General features: G+C 38.7%; 1 protein-coding gene and 1 long non-coding RNA gene across 3 annotated transcripts in view; both read right to left on the bottom strand.

Moving 5' to 3' along the window:
* LOC308412688 (uncharacterized protein) overlaps positions 1 to 14,462 on the bottom strand; it is a 512,620-nt gene that overhangs the window by 49,176 nt on the left and 448,982 nt on the right. The gene's annotated exons all lie outside the window — the stretch shown is intronic.
* On the bottom strand, positions 6,981 to 12,888 carry LOC308383408. Of its 2 annotated transcripts, none has more exons than XR_013969135.1 (4): positions 12,048 to 12,888; positions 10,308 to 10,510; positions 9,882 to 9,978; positions 6,981 to 7,155 (listed from the first exon to the last, which is right to left on the bottom strand). It is a non-coding gene; the product is annotated as an uncharacterized lncRNA (long non-coding RNA). The 2 variants fall into 2 exon arrangements; XR_013969136.1 differs by having other exon boundaries at positions 10,322 to 10,510.

Genomic DNA, 14,462 nt, shown 5'->3' with positions numbered 1-14,462 from the left:
TGTAGATTTCCGGAAGAGGGGTCATAACAACCATCTGCCTCTCTTCATTGGCAGTGAGGCGGTGGAGAGGGTGAGCAGTTTTAAATTCTTGGGGGTAACTGTGACCGAGGACCTGTCCTGGGGCAACCATATCACCTCAGTTGTACGGAAGGCCCAACAGCGCCTCTACTACTTGAGGAGACTGCGGAGCGCACACATTCCCAGATCTCTGATGTTGAACTTCTACAACTGTGCCATCAGCAGCGTTCTGACGTATGGATTTCTAGTGTGGTTCCCCAGCTGCACCAAGGCCAATCAGCAAGCACTCCAGCGGGTGGTGAAAGAAGCTGGCAGAATTATTGGAACAAGTCTGCCAGAGATCAGTAATATCTTCCCCACTCGCTGTCTGAGGAGGGTGCACAGTATCCTGCGGGACCAACATCACCCTGCGTGCCACCTTTTCCATCTGCTGCCCTCAGGGAGAAGGTACAGGTCTATACAGGCCAGAACATCCAGACTGGCCAACAGCCTGTATCCACAGGCTGTGAGGCTCCTGAACTCTCTGCCCCCCTCTCACGGACAATAACCATATCCAACTTCTTAATAGCAATGAACTGGTCTGCATTGGTGCATCATATCTTTATTCTCTTCCCCCTCCTGCCCCCCCCCTCTTTCTTAAATAGATAACTATCATATCTGATATCATATCTCACAGTACAATAATATTGAATGGGTTGCATTGTTGTATTTTGTCATGTTTCTCAGGTCTTTGTCTGAATTTCTACGAACATTATTGCTAAGGATTGTCTTATTGCATTGGAGTCACACTGGGTTAAATATGTACACTTGGGTTTTAAGGGGTATTTATTATTTTCTTCTTTTTTTGGGGGGTTGTATGGAAGCCCCAAACGCAATTTCATTGTTCTTGACAATGACAATAAATAAATAAATACTAAATACTAAACAACCGAACAGCCAGGTACCTTGAAAACTCTTTGTAGGTATGCCAACAAAAAAGGAGCAAGATGAGAAATTCTTGGAATTTTAATGCATTTCACAGCAAAAAAGAAAAAAGAAAAAAAAAAGGACTCCTGTGTGGCTTCATAGCTGTCATATAATCCAAAGTCACTTAAAGATTATGCATGAATGATTAACCTTCATATGGTTTAAACATTTTAAAAATCTCTAAATTGATTTAATTGAAATTCAAAGCCCTTTATTTGATATGTTGAATCATTAAAATGTATAAAGCAAGGCAAGGTTGGAGCAGGCTAACAAGTTGTGTTACACTGTCATACCTTCTACTCAATAGGTAAGCCAAAACCCAGAGGTGCTCGAGATTGCCAGTGTAACATCCTACGTTTACAGCATCAGCTGGAGATCAGATAAATCAATCTTTTTTTTTTAATCTTTTTTTCTTTTGAGGCTGTGTGTAGTTTTCTTTAGAATACACTTTGGTGTCATGGTCCTGGGTCGTTAGACCCAGTGTTTTGTGTTTGGTATTAGTATTGCCTTATGTTTTGGGTTAATTCTTGTTTTCTTAGCTCCTTGGGTTTTGGTTCTTGTGTTTAGTGTTTCCGTTATCCCTACCTGTGTCCTCTCCCGGTGTTCTGTTCGTGTCTCTGAGTTTGTGTTTGTAAAACAGTCTGTGAATTTCCTGTTTTACTTTGAAGGTCTGTGTCTCATTATGCCCATTAGTTTCAGCTGTGTGTCATCCCGTGCATCACAGCAAGTGCCTGCATTTTGGATCCTTCTTCACAACACCACACGACTGCTGCCCCACCCGTGACACTCCGCTGTTAATCAGCGTGTATAACCTTGTAAATTCCCACAGATCAGATATAAACTTGCATGTGTAGTTCTCTGTTAGATAGATCAGGACAGACATTGTACATACAAGTGCTAATGACTGGACAGACAGTCAGAAGCACTATTACAGAAGCCCAGACAATTTTATGTTAATGTATGTTCATTAAGATTTGGATTTAGTTCTGATCCTTGTTTGAATTAGAGTCAACTTATTGCCTCTGTGTTTCCTGTTTCCTCCTCCTGTCACTTCCCATATGTTAAGTTTATTATTAAGTTGGTTAATTTCATTATTATTATTATTATTAATAAATCCTAAGTCTCCATTTTACCTGTCCCCCCGTGTTTCACATTTGCACAAGTTAGGGTAATTAGACATAAAGAAGAAAAAGGGCTTGTAATTGTAAAAACAGTTTGTTACAGAAATGAAAGAAGTACTTATGAGTGCTTAAGAGCTGATGAATGGAGAAAATTAGAGAGAGAGAGAGAGAGAGAGAGGAGGGCAGAGGAGGAAAGTTAGTCAGGAAGTGCAGAAGATTAGTATGGAGGACGTGAAAGCAGTTATGAGGGTGAAGAGTGGAAAGGCAGTTGGTCCAGATGGCATGTCTGTGGAGGAATGAAGATATTTAGGAGAGAGGGCAGTGGACCTTTGACCAGATTGCTTAAAACTATCTTAGAGAGTGAGAGGATGCCTGAGGAATTGAGAGGAAGTGTACTGGCACAGATTTTCAAGAACAAGGGTAATGTGCAGTGCTGGAGTAACTACAGAGGGATGAAGTTGATGAGCCATGCCATGATTTTCACTGAAAGTGACCAGGATGGGCAGGATTAGAAATGAGTATATCAGAGGAACTGTTCAGGCTGAGTGGTCTAGAGACAAAGTTAGAGAGGCAAGATTGAGAGAGTTTGGACACGTGCAGAGTGGAGGAGGGATAGTGGATTTATTAAACAAGAGATATTAAAAATCTAGCTGCCAGGCAAGAGGAATACCTCAGAGGAGGTTTGTGGATGTAGCAAAGGAGGGCAATAGAGGGTTACAGCAACAGAAGAGGATGCTAGGGGAAGGATGTGATGAAGGCAGATGACCTGCTGTGAAGGGGGCAGCCAAAGGAAGAAGTTTTGAATTTAAACATCCTACAATGAGGACATTTTTTGGTTTATGGAAGTGTTGAAAGGTGCTTTATAGGTTCATCATGCCAGAATAAGTGTGGTCTTTACACTTTCAAACAGAACAAAAAAGTACAGATTTCTTGATAAGCCCAGCAAAACTAACTGATCACCAGAGTCAATGACCAACAGGGTATTTTATTTCAAAAATCGACCAGACTCTCTAAACTGTTCCTGTGTCTGGCTTCTTGCCCTCTTTACCTGCACTTTGCAGCTTGATGCCTCTATAACAGATTGTTCCTTTAATGGTTAGTTTAAGCAACACCAGGCAGACAACCGCTTCCATTCATGAAGGATGTCCTGTCATGAATAACCAGCTAATCCTCAGAAGTTATGAAATTGGTAGCGTCTTTATACCTGACCAAAAAAGTATACCATTGTTGTCTTTTTTTTTTTAATTTCTGAATTAAAAAAATAGAACATGGTTGACTTGTAGGGTCTTTTCTTAACTGTGTAATGTGCACGGAGATAACTTGTGAATTAATTGAATATAAATAAAATGGAAAAAAAATCATGTGGACAAGATGAACGTTTTTAGATGCTTTTTTTTCATTACAACTCTTTCATACTCAATATTACATTAAAAAAAAGTAAATCTAAAAGCCAAATTTGGGCTCTATGTCTGAAAGCATTTTTAAACAATAATTTTAGCTGTTCAGCTTCAAGTACATGGAGGATCGTTTTGGAAGTGCCTTTTAGGTGAATTGCAGCCACTTTCAATACAGTTGGAAGTGAACAGACTCTGGATGAAGCAATGCTGTACAGAATCTCCTAATTTCTCCTCCCAGTGTTTCATGCTGCAATGTTGAAACCACTCACAGACCATGCTTTAATGGGTAAATGCATCAGACAAGTCAGAAAAATATTAAAATGATGATTTCCACAGGCACTGTTATTGCCTAGTCGAAGATTTATTGTGCAAATCGGAATTTTATCAAGTGGCCTCAGTGTTTCTAAAATTCATTCAATCATTACTGAAACTGTGCCGTTGAAGCATTTACTTCTCACTGTGAAAGCTTAACTTCTACAAGTATGAGATATGGGCAGCCACATGTAACTCAGTGGCTGCCACGGGCCCAGCACTGGCAGCAGCAGGCTGATAAAGCATTTCCAAATGAAGTCAAATATCCTCCCTCGTGGAACTTGCTTTCTCTTAACACGCATTCAATTGGCTGAAAATGTAGACTGCTTTAAAGACATAAAACACATCAAGTGTTTCTAATGTTTTTATTCATCATTCTTTCAGCATTGAGGATTTAACTGGTCTGATGCCCAGGTTTAGCTTCTCTCTTAATACAGAGACTTGGGCGCAGCTTCATCCCCTTAATATAGCCAAGTGCTCCTGATATCAATATCTTTGGAGTAATTTGAGTCCCGCTTTAATCTTCCTGCAACACACCTTTGAGTTTTGACCGGTTCCATGAAAAACAGTAGGACAAATGCATAATAGTGTGCCTGGGGCTCAGTTGTGACCCATACACCCCCTACTAAGTCAAGCTGAGTGGTTAATTACAGTATTTGTGTGCTGCTCAGACACTGTGGCTGCCTACTGGGGGATGCATGTCACCATAATTGAGGTATTACAAATTGTTTCATTTGAAGTGATTCTCCTGGTCAAAATAGGCAATTTAGGAATGGTCTAAATGAAGATGTCCTCAGTGAGATGGGCTGCATGGGACTGGGTACATGTCTTTGCATTTTTACACCAACAAGTAATTATTCTGAACGTTTGTCTTTGTATGGAGCAGCAGCAGACAATGATCCTAATTGAATCTTTGGAAGATTTATTCGCTGTTGTCATTTACACAACTGTTCAGAGGCTCAACAAACTCAAAGTTTTTCCAGATGCGCTGCCTTCGGCAGATATTATGAGTATCACTTTGAGACTGCCTTCGAAATCAGGACATCCGACAGAGTTGCGGCAACCAACCTCCAATTGAGGGGCAAATTCAAAAACGCAGATTGCGATGGTTTGGCCATGTGTGTGGAATGGATGTGAGCAGACTACCACATCAACTCCTCTGACGTAAATGACCCACCCATTGGAGAATCCACCGAACGGAGAAAACATGGCTAAAACAGGTCGACGATGACATTAGAGATCGCAGAATAAATCTCGACGAGGCCAATTGCCAACGATCGCCATGCATGGAAACGAGTTGTGAAAGAAATTCAACAGCCATTGGCACCCACAGCAGCGTACGGGTTTAGGAGTCGATCCAAACCCAACGCCAGCTAGGGATCAAAGAAGAAGTTTTCGAGACTCAATTCAACACTGGGGAGAAGCCAGTTTACTAGTCATTGCTGTTTTGAGTCTTCTAGGATAGATCCCAAGGTTTGCACACCTTGATTTACGTACACTGTTCCAAAAAATAGTAATGTCAAAGTATCTTACTGTATATTTTACAGTTTTGTACTGTCTTTCTAGAATATCATTAATTTACATAAGTAGACTGTGATTTTACATGTCAAAGGTAAAATAACATAACATCACTGTAAATACACTCTAATAAGTAAAACATTGGTTCAAATAAAAAAAACATGTTAACGTTTTCCACTAGAATTTTTGAGTTAAGCCAACTTCTGGCAGAATAACATTAATTCAAAGCAATATTTTTGAGTATGGTGAAGTAGCTTTTTTGGCCACAATTAAAAACATTCTTAAGTAAAATTAACTTAATAATTTTCGACTAGAACACAAAAATTTAAGTTGATCCAACGTGAATTTTATGTATAGTGAAGTTACTTTTTGGCCACAAAAAAAACCACATTCTGAGTAACATGAACTTAATAATTGTCAACAAATACACAGGAATTCAAGTTGATCCAAGATTATATTTATGTACGGTGAAGTAACTTTTTGATCAAAATAAAACACATTTATAATTAAAATGAACTTAACTGTCGGCATAAATAGTATTTATGTTGGTCAAATATGATATTTTGGTTACAGTGTAGTCATTTTTTGGTCCCACAGGAGATTCTATAAGGCCATTTACCTGTTTCCCAGCAGGCTAATTCGCTCCAAAATACAACCTTGATCATTTGGCTGTGTCTTATAACCATGACTACCGCGTAGGCAGGCTCATGCATGGTGGTGCCTGCCCACAAAGAAGTCAAGGTTCTAAGACCTTAGAAACTTGTCGATCACTTTTTTTCCCAAACGAACGTCAGCCTTAACATGGGCTGTGTGTGCGCTTGTGTCATGACCTTCAGAAAAAAGAAATGGATGTTGTGTGTATTTGTTTGCGGCAGATGTGATGCCAAATACCTGGACATCAGCTAAGGGACTCGTACCTGGTGCTCAGAAAGAATAGAAATTCAGACAGATGTATTCAAATGAGTTAGACCCATTTAATTACAATAACAAACATCACAATTCTTTAACGTGCGTGCGAAGTGCAAGATTTGTGGGCTTCAGTTTCCTAGAACACAAATTGCCCACTGAAACTTAAGGAACTGTGTATTAAAATTGTAATAAAACCTACTACTTGAATCCTCTTTTTTTTACTTTAACATGTGACAGTGAATCAAAACAAAAGATGACAGGCTGCTATACATTAAATGCATTAATTTAAACATAAAATGAGCAAAGCTTCTTTCATTCAACTTTGTCAGCACTCTTACAAAGTATTCTTGATTCTCTTCCATATTTGACTTTTCACCCTCAAGATTAAGGCCAGCTAAAGAGGGCATTACACAAACTTTAAAACACACCAATACCCTCAGAACACAGGTCATGGGAGAAATTAAACGCATTCCTTAAAAATGTGCAAATAACAGCATTTAAGACACGGCAAAACATTAACTCAGAAGACTTAAGAACAGCGCTTTAAAATTTAGTAAAACACAATGAAGTAGTGCCAGAAATGCAGGAATAAGGTTTTTGTGAAACTCACTCACGAATGGTCTATCAAGTCTGCTCTAGAAAATACCAAACTTAAGATTCATTACTTTAGAGCTGGCTTTTTGTCCATCAAGCTCAAGGTATAGCTTTTGAAATACCTCAAAGGTAAATTTCAGCTGCTTGGGATAGGTAAGGTTCAGAGCGTAGATTACTCCCATCATCAAAGCACAGGATCTGGCAACATCAATCCTCTCCAGGATCTTGGATCCCTCAACGATGATGGTTGGAGGCCCATCACCAATGATAGCAATCTTCATGATTTGCATTGCAAGGTCTGCGTTGAGCTCCTCCTCATCCTTGTAGGAGAAATTAAATGTTAGGATGTATAAAATACATAGCTCAAGCACTTCAGGATGACGTGCATAAGGGAATGAACTACTACAGGTAGGAAAATAAGCCAAAACAGGTTGTCTTTTGTGTTTTTCAGTGATTTTACTTTGTCATTCTGTAATTTTTAAAAGCTAAATTAAACCATAATCCAACGTTTAAAATAAAAAATGTCTTGTTTTTCACAGTTTTGTTTTTCCACTTTGAAAAGAAAATCTAATAAATCATTTTTAAGGGTTATTCCACTTCTAAGTGAAATTTTATCTATTGCCATATTGCCACAGTTAGAAAGTGAGAAACAAGCCTTTTGTAAACAGCACACTAATTCTCCTGATCCGGAAGCAATCCATTTGCTTTAGCAGAGCACAAACAATGTGTTACGTTTCGGTGTTGTCGGTGTGTTGTTTTTGGCGTGACTGTTATGTGTTTCCTGTTTACTTTGAAAGTCTGTGTTATCTTAGTGTTTTCAGTTTACGTTTCCCTGTCTCGTCAGTTCTAATTTGCCCCAGCTGTGTTTCCCTCCTGTTGTCCATTTTCCTGATTGCTCCCTCTATGTATTTAAACCCTGTGTTTCAGTGTGTCATGGTCGCGATCTCCCCCGTGTTGTAAATAGTTTGGTGTTTTGTTGTAAATAAATAGTTTGTTGTAAATAGCTGTAAATAGATTTGTCGATACTTTCGTTTTGGGATTTTGGTGGTGAGCTTTAGTGGGGTTTTTTTGTGTGTTTTTTTTCTTTATTTTTACTTTTTTTCGTGTTGCACTCCGGTTGCCTAGGCCGGGGTGTAACAAATGGAAATGAATAGCAGGTGCTAGCATGTTGTGTGCAAAAGTGAAAAAATAAATAAAAAAATGACTAACAAAAATGAAAACAGTAATGAAAACAAATATTTCTTGGGAGCTCAGTAATCATGTTCACGGCAAATGAAAAGTGCAAAAGTAACACGGAAGATTTGCAGAAGCTGATTTAGACTTGAGACTACATTGCAGTTACGACAAACACCGCTGTAAACATCCACTGCATGGTGCATGGATATAACGCAACAGCTGGAAAAGCCTCCAGCTTCCATAAACAAACACACACAGCCACTACTATACAAGCATGGTAAGCTGCAGTAACAATGGATGGGTCTTTGATTTGTTGAAGAAATATTGCACAAATAGCATGTTGGTTTATAGACACTGGTCGGCAGTGGCTTCAACTGCTGTGTTATAACCATGTGGAGGCTTACAGCAGTGCTTTGTCGTAATGTAGTCCAAAGTCTAAATCGGCTCCTGAAAATCCTTCATGTCAATTCATACTTTTCATTTGCAGTCAGCATGATTGTTGAGCTCCCCAGGAATACTTGGTATCATTATTGAGTGATTTTAATCACTTTTGCACACAAAATGCTAGTACCTGCCATTCACATCCATTGTTTATGCTCTGCTAAAGCTGCTGCCAGATCAGGAAAATGACTGCGCTGGCTACAAAATTTTTTATCCTGTGTGTTTATGTTGCACCTTATCACGGAAACAGGTTTCTATTCAGCAAATTATGTTCAATGACAATGGCAATAAAAATCTTCGGATTGTAATTCTGAAATGCTTTTTTCTCACTTATACATGGCAATAGACATATCTTCACTTAGGGTTGGAATGTCCCTTAACTCATTCAGTGCCAGCCACTCTCAGATTTCATACCCCCCTCAGTTCCAGAGATATTTAGCTTTTTCACTGATTTTGAAGGCTCACAGAATATTTTTGTTCTATGACTATGTGAATTCTGAAACCACCATGACAAAAATGAGTCTCTCTTCTTTCAGCAGCAAAAAAAAATGTTTCTACCTCTGTTATTTAGAAATCTGCAGTAGAAAAGAGAAACTTTCATGACAAAACACCTGTTTCTGGATCAAAAGCGCTTTGTGTAAATAGGTTTTTCTAGCAGATCAGTGACTTTGATGTAAATATTTCGTGTTTCAATGATTCATGCAACATCTCAACTAAGTTTTACTACTATGAAGTAAAAAAATCACCTGTAAAAATGTACTTTTGGCAGATTATTTTTTGTATAAAAATAGTTGTTTATAGACAATTTCAACATTTGAAAAATATATAAGAAAAAGGCGACTGATTTATGATTCAGAGAGTCTGTGTGTGTGTGTGTGTGTGTGTGTGTGTGTGTGTGTGTTACTCCCGCATGTGCACAAGTGAGTGCGCGACTTAGTCTGTTCACCCCCCACCCGGCCATCGGTTCGTCTATCAACAATTTCTGTGCGTTTTATGCAGCAAATCGTTCATTATTCTGGTCCCTGCTGCCTTCAGAAGTTTCTAACAGGAGATACTGGTCAGATAAATCCGGTTCATGTTCACTGGAATCGCTAGAAAAACCATGACGTCAGGCTGCAGACACCTCAAGCTCGAAATGACGAGCTGGATCAAAAATCGCGCCACAATACTCGTTCTCAGTAGAGCCGACTGTCACGCTGGTGGGATTTTATCCATGTAATCAACTCCACCACCTTCTCAATTCAATAAAAAGCTCAAGAGGCGTCTATGGCACTGAGCGTTCGGATTCATTTTGACGTCTAAAGACGTCTATGGCACTGAATGACTTAAATACTCAACCCTGAACAGAAAATCCAATGAACAAAACACAAAGACCCAACAGGGACATGCATTCAAAACTAAACAAAAAATTAAAAACCAACTCAAGTACTTGCGCTGTATTGTTTGAAAAGATCCTCCTCCTTCTCTCCAAGATAGACTATGAGGCAGCGAACAGCAATTTCTCTGCGCTTTTCAACTGTGTTGTCCTGAATGATAGAAAAAAATAGGTGTTCAAAATACTCTTTTTCAGTGAAAAATGTGCCCACATTACAGAACTGGCAACAGAAACTGAGTATTTCAGAGGTTCTCATTGTTGAGTGAGTTGAGTGTTTCCTTGATATGTGTGATTTTAGGCTACCCCATGACTTAAATGAACAAAAACAATCTAGGTAAGGACATGGCAGAGGCTGTACACTGGGGATATGGCGTAACCTATAATGTTTCATCAGCTCTTCCTTAGTGGAGGTTGCAAATTTACAGATTTTGCAAGGCCAATCCATACTTCATGATTCTGAATTACTCAATTCAAGCTTACTTGTTAAAGCTTACTTCAGAAGGTCCCTTGGTATTCGATACCAGGAGAAGATGATGGTTTGAGCCTTTGTCCTGGCAAGAAACACAGCAAAGTAACTGAATATTTCGGTGAGATTCCCACTTTCTTTAGAAGGCTGACCACGTCTTAACTGGAACCCCTAGATCTGCAACGCCAGGACAGTGTATAACACCAGAAAGTTGTGCCTGCACAAAAATACAAAAGATGGTATTTTCAACTTCACCTGTGAGTCTTCAATACAGTGAATAAGTTTCACCTGTCAAAGCTGTGTGAGCTAGAACCAAACATTCAAAACTACATAGACCTGAATACACTGGGTGCTGGAAAGCCTAACGTGGCTTTCCATAGATCAAATATACATAGAGGTGACATGGACTGGGCCAGTCTGTTGGAGCATGTATCCCCACCGACCGCGATCTTGGAGGGGTCTCCACTCGCCCCCAGTGCATGTATTTCTACTGAGGAATGTGTTAACTCAAAAAAATAAATAATATATATATATATATATATATATATATATATATATATATATATATATATATATATATATATATATATATATATATATATATATATAGTGTAAAAGCGAAGCTCTCAATTTACCGGTCGATCTACGTCCCTACCCTCACCTATGGCCACGAGCTGTGGGTAGTGACCGAAAGAACGAGATCGCGGATACAAGCGGCAGAAATGAGCTTCCTCCGAAGGGTGGCTGGCCTCTCCCTTAGAGATAGGGTGAGAAGTTCGGCCATCCGGGAGGGGCTCAGAGTAGAGCAGCTGCTGCTCCACATCGAAGGGAGCCAGCTGAGGTGGTTCGGGCATCTGACAAGGATGCCCCCTGGGCGCCTCCTGGGTGAGGTGTTCCAGGCATGTCCCACCGGGAGGAGGCCCCGGGGCAGACCCAGGACACGCTGGAGAGATTATATCTCTCGGCTGGCCTGGGAACGCCTTGGTATCCCCCCGGATAAGCTGGAGGAGGTGGCTGGGGAGAGAGAGGTCTGGGCCTCTTTGCTTAGGCTGCTGCCCCCGCGACCCGGCCCCGGATAAAGCGGATGAAGATGGATGGATATATATATATATATATATATATATATATATATATATATATATATATATATATATATATATATATATATATATATATATATATATATATATATATATATATATATATATAGTTTTTATCAACAAAAGCAAACATAAGGTGTGGCATGACAGGACAGAATCATTTCTGACAGTAAATACGAAAAAAAACCCAAACTTTTTTATACACAAGCTACAATGTCAATAATCCCACTTGATCTGTTTTCATTTCATTCTCCAAAACCAAATTGGAATCAATGCTGAGTCAGCAGCTATGGTCATTTTTGTGCACCCTAGTGTTGCAAAAACTGGCATACTACTGAAACCATATGTGGGATTATTGACCTTTCTTGCCTTATCTGTTTGGAAAAATATTTAAACATTTTCCTTATTTACCATGGGTGAATACATTCCTCAGTAGAAAAAATGCACTGGTGGCGAATGGGGACCCAACCAAGATGGCGGCCCGCTATTGATTTTTTTCTTACTTTCAACCTTTATTGAGGCATATCAATGTTACAGCCAGTGCCAATGCACGTCGCCTCTACGTCTCTACAAAACACGGAAAGTACCCAAAAATTAGGGACAGCTAACTAGCCTACCATATGCGGCACAGTGCACTTAAGTCTGGTCTTTTACCTGTGAAAATAGGCCGAGCAGCCGGTGAAGAACCGCTCTTAGCGGTCAACAGACACACCGGACTAATGGCGACCACACTTCCTGCGCAGAAGCCAATGGGGTTGAACTTCACCCCGTAACGTTACGAAAATTTAGAAGCGTTTCTTAACAATTACTAACATAAAATGCTTCCCTTCAAAAAATAAATTTCACATTTCAAAAATAAAATCACAGTGAACACAACTTAGCTTGGCTAGCTACGTTAGCATAGTAGTTTGCGCCGGGGCTAACAACGTCCGCTATCTTTTAAAAATTATAAGACAATTACAGTGGTCTGCATTAGAGTAACGTCAGTGTTAAATTTTCCAAAAAGAGTCCAACAATTTATGCTATCGCGGAATTAGCTGCTGTGTGTATATTAAAACACACAAACGCGGGGGCAAGCTAAGATGTATGTTATGTATGTTACGTCGTTGTTTTAAAGTAAACTAACAAAATCCAGAGCGACTGCAGATATGTGTAATTTCGCATAAAATTACTCACCGTTCGCGACCAACACAGCTCTTGATAAACCTTGAACACGTGCTGTTGAATATGTCCGCTTGTGTAGAAGAAGGGAACTGTGAGCTGTTTACACGTCATCAAGTTGTATTTTACATCGACAGAACTTAAAATTATATTGTTTTTTGATTAAAAGAAGATTTTAAATTCAGACAAATCACGATTATATATTGAGTAAAGAGGCATAATTTATGTGTCACCCGAACTCAATAAAATAAAAATTTTAATTAGGAAGTCTAACAGTATTTATGAACTTGATTTTTCATTTCACAACAACATATATATGTAAGTAATGACTAAAGATCCCATTAATTACTTTTTAGAGTGTATAGTAAAACACAATTTACTTGTTTTTTAAATATATATTTTTGTACATATGCATATTTAGATTGTAAAAATACATTCAGAAATGTATCATAATTTCACAAATATTTGTCTGTTATGTGAGAGAATGATCTGTTAAATTCAAATGTAATACTATGGAAAAATATATAAAATGATCGAAAATTAATGAGAATAATCAATAATTAAAGGAGTATTTGAATTATAATTTTGCTGAAAATGTCATGTCATCTAGGTCTGATTCAATAATTCAGAGGTAACACGTGAAAATATAATTAATAGGAATAAAAACTAAAAAAAACCCCATATAAAACATTGCACGCTGTGCTAATTATATATTTTAAAAAAATAAATGTAGAGGTAGGAATTGCAATTAATATAAATCTCAAAGTATTCCCAACATTCCTGAACAGAAATAGGCCTCTGCACCTGGGGTGAGGGTGTGGCCATGAAAACAATGTGACATGCCATTGGATGTTGGGACACATAATAACATGACGCTAAGCATCGGCCAATGAATGTGAACTAACAACCACAAGGTCGTGGGTATGGCTGCACTGTAGGAAAACATCCTAATATAAAAGTATTTTACTGCATTTTACAGTTTTGTTCTTCTAGAATATCATTAAAGTTACGTAAATAGACTGATTTCACATTTCAAATGTAAATTAATGTTAAATCACTGTAATGTAATAAAACATAATTTTCATGATTATTAAATGTATCTGTCTGCATATTTAGATTGTTAAAATACATTCACAAATGTATCATGATTGAAAGATCGAACTGATGAATTCAAATGTAATGCTATGGAAAAGTATATAACATGATTCCTATAAGCTTGTGTTACATCACATAAATATTATTATCACTGCTCTTTAGGGCAATCGTGGCTCAAGAGTTGGCAGTTCGCCTTGTGATCCGAAGGTTGCCAGTTCGAACCCCGGCTCGGACGCTCTCGGTATTGTGTCCGTGGTCAAGACTCTTCACCTACTGCCTACTGGTGATGGGCCAATGGTGCGATATGGCAGCCTCGCCTCTGTCCCAGGGCATGCAATCCATTATTATTTAAACCAACTGTTAACTGTATATTTCTGTACATCTACGTACTATGATTCATGATTCATGCCACATTCATTGACCTTGTTTATAGGTAATTTCATTGTTTGATCACGTTAAAATGTTCCTAATTTGATGTCTAAAAGCACTTGGAAAAGGCAGAATCCCATGTAAAATTAGCGCAACAAACTGTATTGTCATTACTGGAAATAACCGTATTTTTATGAGGAAGTTATTTTCTGTTATTTTACGGTAGTATTTTGGCGCCCCAGCTGCTGGAATATTGGAATGTTTTTTTAAGATGTTTTTTTGTAACAGTGTAGTTCATCTATCTTGCTGCCAGATCCTTCATGCTCTCTCACTCTGGATGGACAGCTTCATTGAACTGCCGTCTTCAGCTTCTCCTGATAGATGTTCATGGGTTTTTTGGGGGGTATGAGCTACTCAAGAACAAACACAGACTTGCCCTGAAGC

This window comes from Rhamphochromis sp. 'chilingali' (assembly GCF_963969265.1).
Source record: "Rhamphochromis sp. 'chilingali' genome assembly, chromosome: 16".
NCBI lineage: Eukaryota > Metazoa > Chordata > Actinopteri > Cichliformes > Cichlidae > Rhamphochromis > Rhamphochromis sp. 'chilingali'.
The sequence above is the reverse complement of the archived record's forward strand: the minus strand, read 5'-3'. Positions and strand labels throughout refer to the sequence as shown.